The sequence below is a fragment of the Nipponia nippon genome, unplaced genomic scaffold (assembly GCF_047370975.1).
Source record: "Nipponia nippon isolate SJK-2023a ecotype South Korea unplaced genomic scaffold, ASM4737097v1 scaffold_27, whole genome shotgun sequence".
NCBI classification, from domain to species: Eukaryota; Metazoa; Chordata; class Aves; order Pelecaniformes; family Threskiornithidae; genus Nipponia; species Nipponia nippon.
The window spans coordinates 1,804,495-1,811,797 of NW_028262344.1; the positions used below are offsets into that span (position 1 = coordinate 1,804,495).

The 7,303-nt window shown below is 54.8% G+C and overlaps 1 long non-coding RNA gene across 2 annotated transcripts in view; it reads right to left on the minus strand.

Moving 5' to 3' along the window:
• Positions 1 to 5,428, minus strand: part of LOC148055024 (uncharacterized) — a 137,285-nt gene extending 131,857 nt beyond the window's left edge. For both annotated transcript variants that reach the window (XR_015705991.1, XR_015705990.1), the window contains exons 1-2: positions 5,231 to 5,428; positions 3,827 to 3,932 (exon numbers count right to left, since the gene is read on the minus strand). This is a non-coding gene — a long non-coding RNA (uncharacterized LOC148055024). The remainder of the gene's footprint in view (positions 1 to 3,826; positions 3,933 to 5,230) is intronic.
• Between the last annotated feature and the right edge of the window lie 1,875 nt (positions 5,429 to 7,303).

Consider the following 7,303-nt stretch of genomic DNA (forward strand, 5'->3'; position numbering starts at 1 on the left):
GCATAATCCGTTTTTTCCTTGCCTTTGCTCAACCTCTTTCACCCCATTTCCTCCAAGAGAAATGCTGTCACCCTCGTCCCAGTCTGAACCTCAGGCTGCATTCCTCCTTCCGCCCCGAGCCAGGGCACATTTGGGGTCCGGGGTGCAGCCCAGGGTGGGTTTGGGGTCCAGGACACAGGCTGGGGCTGCATTGGCAGAGCAGGGAAAAGCACTGTCAGCATCCTGCTTCTTTCTACTGTTTCTAAGTCACAAAACCATCCAGCTCTCCATGGTCTGACGTGGCACAGCGTCATCCCCAAAAGCTCCCCGAGCCGGCCCCGCCAGCCCCCATCTCATGCCGGTTGCAGAGCCCTGCACACCTCCGGAGCTGGCTGCGCTTCAGGCCTGGAAGGATTTCATAAATATTTAAGCAAAATGCTTTCAGCGTGCTACATGTACAGTGTGTGCTACTTACACCGAGCACCGAAACTAAAATATATAGGGATGACTCCGTGTGTGTGTACCACGTTCACAGATGCCCTCTGCAGCCGGTCTGTCCCCAGCTGGGTGAATGATCATCACTTTGCCCCAGCCACCGATGGGGAATTTTTAATTTAAACAGTCCCTTGGAAAAGCAGGCACATATGTCTGCTCCTGGAGAAATCAGCCGGCTGCTGACATGAGTTGCTCAACGATTCCCTGTGGGAGAGTCATCTCCGGCGAAAGGGATTTGAAAAAACAACATGGGTGTTTCACATGCGGCTGCTCGACAGCTTCGCCCCCCCTTCCCTTGTCCTCCCCAATGTCCTCCCCTTGCACAGCCCGAGGTGTCTCAGCCACCTCCCTCCCTGCACAGCAAGATCCCAACCAAACATCCAAAGGGAGAAGAGGAGAAGCCGGAGTCTCTGCTGTCCCAGCACCGAGTGTGATGCTGTCACCCATGGGTGCAGCCCCCCGTGGCACAGTCCGCTCCCCGGCTCCAGTGCCCCTGGGAATAGCCCCTCGTGCCACCCCTTCCCTCCCCTCTCCTGGGAAGCCCTGGCTGAGGCCAAGCTTTGCCCTGAACACCTCCACCTTCGGGTGCCCATGGCAAACGGAGACACAAGGGACCCCAGCCCTTGGCGGCTGTGTGGGATCCAGCTCCCTTCAAAGCCCTTAGCACAACAGCCTTTCCCGACAGCCCTGACAACAGGAGCATCTTGGCCTGATCAGAGGGAAACTTGGCTCTGGAAGGGAGTGGAAGGGCCCCAAAAGCTTTGCTCTGAAGGGTGATGTAACCACATTTCCCTCCTCAAATATCCAGGATGAATTATTTAGATCTGTAGTGCAGCAGCTCTGCTGAATTATTTAAGGGGATTTGGATTTGTAGGCCCATGAAGCAGAAGCAAACTGAGCTGAGCAGCACATTGAATAGTCCCAAGAGAAAGCCAGGCCCTGTTTCCTCTTCTTTTTCCCCTGGTAAGCGGTAGAAAAGCAGCCTGTATGATATTCAGGGTGACTCCTGGGAGCAAGGCAGGCAGACGAGTCAGACAAACTGCTTTTTCCAGCAGAATATTTTTGCTGCCCAACTGGTTACTGGTGTGTGTGCAGGGCTGGGAGATAAGCATTGCATAACCCAGTGAGTAACGCCGAGGAGGAGGGGAGGAGCAGGAGGAAAAGGCTGCAAGAGGGAAAACCTCTGCTCCTCTCTACCCGGTGAGAAACCCCACCTGAGCTCCGGGGTCCGGACGGCACAGGGGCTTGGGAGATTGCAGCTTTGCAGCTGGTTTCTCTTGTTGACCCCAAATGTAATGCACGGCTCCAGCTCCTGCCTGCAGCTTGGGATCACCCACCTTCACCCACTGAGATACCATCCATCAGCTCCCTCCGCAAATCATAAGCAGGGTTTGGAGCACGCGATGCTCTGAAAGATAATATATCTGAGGGTCTGTGTACATCTGCCTTTTGTCTTGAATGCCCCGAGGAGCCAAATTTTGCAGCTTCTCTTTCTGGCCCTGAGGACTAGAAACTTTGTTTACTATCAGAGCTCCTGTAATGAAATGACGCCAGGATGATGCTTTAGAAGAATTCCCGGTTGCTGCATGGGGTCTGGACTAGGCAAGCAAGACTTTGCGGTGTGACCGGGATGTCCAGCTAACAGATACCCAGATTAGCATCGCAGATCAATACCGAGAACCACACAGCAGCTTATCGCTGTTTTGCAACTCCGCCGGGCAGAGGAAGCTGCTTTGTTTAACTGCAAAAGCAAACTTTGCTCTGAGGCTCTGGGGACGTAGTCTGGGCTTGTCTCTATTTTAGCATCAAGCAAAGGAGAGGCTAAAGAGCTACCAAGGAGCTGAGATGTGCTCTTGTCATTAATTTTAATGGGAAAGGAGCGGATGAATCCCAGAAGTGGAAGAGGAAATTTCAATCTGCCTTTATAAGCTCAGATATGATATGATTTTCTCATGACCTTTTGGGTTTTTTTGCTTCTAAACTGTCTGGGATTGAAATCAGGGCTGCTGGCCACTTCTCAGGGCTCCAGGAAAGGGAGCCGAGAGCAAAGTCTGGTCTAAGTAGGCTTGAACTCACCAAGTGAAAATCTGCTGCTAGGCTGGGAAAGCCACATGGAGTTTACTTTTCATTCCAGCTTTGACTGGCTTTATTTCACCTAAAATTACAGAGCGTGCAAGGAGGGAGCGCAGAGGAGTGCTGACAAGTCTCACGTTGGTGCCACGTCGCTTTGCTTTGTCCTCAAACCTCGTCAGGAAGGGTATGGTCGGAGGGGATTAGCCGGATGGATTCTCCCCTCCACCTCAACCAAACCAAGAAATATCCCCAGCCCTGGCTGGAAATCCCTTTGTGCAGCACAATGAGGACAATATCACGGGCACGTCAGGGATATCAGCTGGTGGCTTGGCCACAGCGGGGCTGAGCTGATTAATATGCACCACCCCCTGCGCAACAGCCTTGCAAAGCTTAAAGCAAAGCCCGCATGACACATAAGTAGCCACCACCAGCACCAGCCCAGATCCTCCTTGGCCGCATACATAAGCTCCTCGCTCGCTATCTTGCAGATCGCTACCGTAGTATTTACCCACCGACAGGATGGCTAAGCCGGCTTCTTTTCTATTCTGCAAGATAGCCCGTGTGAGCACGCACATGTCCCTGCAGCTCCACCGCAATTATGCCGAGCAGGTTCACAGGCTAATTGTCATTTGTAATCCACCTGCCCAGCCAAAATGATCAAACACCAAACACTCATTCTTCTCTGCTGCATTTCATCTCCAAATCCCTGGGCACGACCAAGCACAGCACTTTCCCGCAGCAGACCGTGCGTGCTTCCAGGGAGGGTGAACCCACTGTGGGGATGAATTTTCAGCTTACGGTTTGGTAAGGAGCTAGTTTTCCGGAGGGATGAGGGCTGATGCTCCCAAGCACTCAGCAACCCCAAGGGCATAGCCCAGCCCTGAAGCCCCGAGTCCCTGCTCTGTCACCTATAGAAAGGCTCGGACTTTGGGCAGCCCCCCAGCAGCGCTCTCAGATGCAAGGTGAACCGCAGCCGGCTCTACCTGCTCCCACTTTCTCCCCACTTGGAAGGCAAATACCCGGCCGTGCGGTTTTGGGAAGCAAAGCAGGGCATGTGCAGGCAGAGCACCTCTGTCCCCCGCACCGGGGTGGCCGTGACACCCCCCTGTGCTGGGGCACAGCCTGGCCCACCCTGCCCGGCTGCCGGCCCCGGCACCAGGGATGCCTCTTCCCTGTGCCGCTGGCACATCCCGGCTTGGCTTCATGTCTGGTGCCTGTATCGCTATTTAAAATTAATGTGCAAAAATAAAGGTACTATTTATTCTACCAGCATCCTCACCCTGTTCCTCCAGGTACCATCTGAGCCCTCCAACCCTCCAGATCATTTTGCAGGTTCATTTCCTTTTCCCAGGCTTGCTTCACTCTTCCAATATTGCTTCATAGCTCTGTAGGGGAAGACGTAATTAAATACACCTAGTTCTTGCTTTTATCACTGATCTTATTATCTTGAAATACCCTTACAGAGCAGTAAGTTAGTATGAACTAAGTTATATCCAATTTCAATGGATTTGTAAATAAGTTGTTAGTAAAAAAAAAGAGGAAAAAAATCCTGTCTTTGTCATTTCTGCTTATCCTTTATCCTAAAATATAAGGGAGAAGGGACTCTTATTCAATCTACCCATGCAAATCCACTTAGGGCTGCATCCAGGATGACTACGCTAAGTGATTAAGAAAGACTAGTATCAAGTGGAAGGGATCAGGGACTGACTCACTCACCCACTACCCGCGCTGGTCCTGGCACTGCCAGCAGCAGCCGGAGGTGCCAGACTCGAGCGAGGCGGCTGAGCATCGCATCCACTCTCTGCCCTAATTTACCCCAAGGAAACAAGTTGCTGCTATTTCATTGCCTGTTTGCAGCGAGGGTGCAAAAAGTGGATTATTTTAAATGTTTTTCAGTCGGATTTGGTTGGAGGAATTTTTAATCTCTCCGTTAATGAAGGCAGGAGACAGGGGCTTATTTGCAGGGAGGTCTTTCACCAGGGCTCAGCTCCCAGCATCGGGGAAATCCAAGCTCCACGCCACGCTGGCAGGACAGCCCCCCGCCCCGGCATGCAGGCAGGCATCTGCCCGAGCACCCCACGGACAGGCAGGGGCTGGGTGTTCTCCCCGCACTCCTTAATAACCCAAATCTCCATGAGGACCCTTTACTATTACTCTCCGGGGCTCCCTTGCCCTGGGAAAGCTTCCAGGTGACTTGGGGAGGTGAGGCAACACCACGTAGTCAGACTCGTTTGCGGGGGCGAGGACAGGGCAGACGGGGCGAGTGCTGACATGAACGGGATGGATGAGCCGGGGAGGACGAGTTTCAGCCCAGGAGGAGCCGCTCCAGCACAAGGCCGAGGGGGCGGCGATGTGGGTGGGGGGACAGCAGCCCCCCCCAGCCAGCCGGGGACAGCCAAGGGACACGGCGGGGCTGTGGCCCCCCTGCCACCCTGTCCCCCCCATGAGGGTTGAACTCCTGAGCTCCTGGCTGTGAAATCTGCCCAAATCAGGACGATTCCTGAAAAGCTGCAGATACAACCGCTGGCCCATCTGGTACAAATAACTTCTTGGCTTTGCCGCCTTGTTTTGTTATGACTTACTATAGAAACACGAAGCTCCGCTCGACTGAAAATGAATCATATTTTTTTTTGTGCCTTTTCCCCTTGAGTGAAATCCTGCTAAACCATTCCCCTGCACTCACATGAATGCACTTTCTTCTTCTTCTTCTAGTTCTTCTTCTTCTTCTTCTTCTTCTTCTTTTGTTCTTCTTCTTCTCCTCCTCCTCCTTCTCCTCCTTCTTCTTCTCCTTCTTCTTCTTCCTCTTCCTCTCTTCAATTTTTAGGTCCTAAAATAGCAAATTCCAGCTGACTGCTTTCAAGGCAATGAAGCACCCGCAGGATTGTGGGAGCGTTGCTCAAATCAGCAGAGAAACCAACTAAGCTGCCAGGAAACAATATTAAAAAAAGCAGGGGGGTGGATCTCGTCTGCCGAGCGCCAGCTCCATAAATCAAAGCCCTGCGGTTTGTGCAGAGCTAAAACCTCGCTTCTCCCGTGCTCCACCCCGGCCTAACTATTTTCGCTCGGTGTCAAATGCCCTGATAGTGAGAGCCGAGGGCTGGGATTCGGGCGCACGCCGGCAGAAGGCAGGGCTGCAGCAGACCTCGCTGCTCCGGTTCGCACCGCCTGCCTGTTCACATGGCGCCGGCCAGGCTCCCACAGTGGGAGCAAAGCAAACCCCGGCGCCGAGCTCCAGCCGCTCTCCTTGAGACATGCCAAAGGCTGGCAACCGCGGCGTGACCGTCCACGGGACACGAGCCTGGTCCCATGGGGACCCTGCCAGCTGATGGGTGCACAGACCAGTTTGAGACTGGTTTAGTCCCTGTCCCTGAGGACCTGCAGTCCTCTTGTTCCTGGGGGTCCTGCTGGGCCCACCTGCCTCTCCCTGCGCTGCTGCTGGGGCTCTGTGTGTGTGCACAGGGATGTGCACACCAATGCTGTACCCGGGGTGGTTTCCCACACCGACTTTGGGAAGGGAACGGCTGCAGCTCTCCTGCCGTACAGCCGGACACATGCTGTGACGTGCCAGCTCACGCTGGGGCTCCCATCTGCCCCGACCCCGCTCCATCTCAGCACTGAGAAGGGCAGGAGCTGACGCGGGGCTCGGGGGAGCCACCGGCCGCTCCTCGGCACGGCGCAGGTGTGTGCCGGAGCGGGGGGAGCCTCCCTCGCTGCATACCTGACCGGGACACAGCCACGCAGCACCGCGCACGGGGCAAGTCCAGATGTGCTGCCAGCCACCCAGCGAATTCCTGAGCGCTGCGTCAGCTCTGGATGGCAAACAGGCCTGCTCAATGCACACAGGCAGGAAACCTGCCTCCGTGTAGGAAGAGATTAACGACTAGGCGAGGAAGACGGAGGCAAACAGATTTCCCCAGGGGCAGACGTACAGGGAAGGAAGGGATGTGGGAACATAACTGCACCTCCAACCCGGCTCCAGCCTACCAGGGAGCAGCGGGAGGCACCGAACGCTGCTCAGTGCTTGGAAAGTGTGGGGGTACACACTGGGCTTCCTCCCGATATTGAAAAATCACATCCACACAAGCAGGATGGGCCTTACCTGTGGACAAGCACAGCCTGCTTGGGCTACAGAAATCCATACCAGCGCCCCAGCCTGTATCACTTCAGGAAGGTGATTTAGCGGAGATGCTCAGGATTTTTTCTTTAGAGCATCCCTCCCCACTGTTCAGCACTAAAGGCAAGGCCAGGAGCGGTCAGGAGGCTGGTCCCCCCATCTGCACCTTGGCACAGCAATTCCCAGCCCCACAGGAGGACCTCAGCCCACGCCGACCTCAGCCTGTCGCTTTTGGGATGTTTTTGGTACCTGAAGGTAGGGCTGCACACAGAGTAAACTCCTGCCAGGCTTGACAGCGCTGGAGCCAGGACGGGAGCAGCCAGCCCTGCACACACTGCTGTGGTCCAGCTCCCTCTTACCCTGCATTTATTTGCCTTTCTGCCTGATAAACCTATGCACACAGGCACTCGCAGCGGAGCAGCCAAGGGGGTGGCTTGTTTATGAAGCCAAAGCCACTTTGAGCATCAGCCTGAGCAAGGTGAGGCTCCTCTGCGGGCACCTGACAGTGCAGCTGGCTCTGCACCATTGTAGATGGAGTAGGTCTGCAGGCACCGTGCCTCAGTTTGCCCATCTGCACCTAGGACGGCTCTGGCCACAGCCCCACCAATTCGGTTCCCCATGGTCAGAGGCCTGGGGAACGTG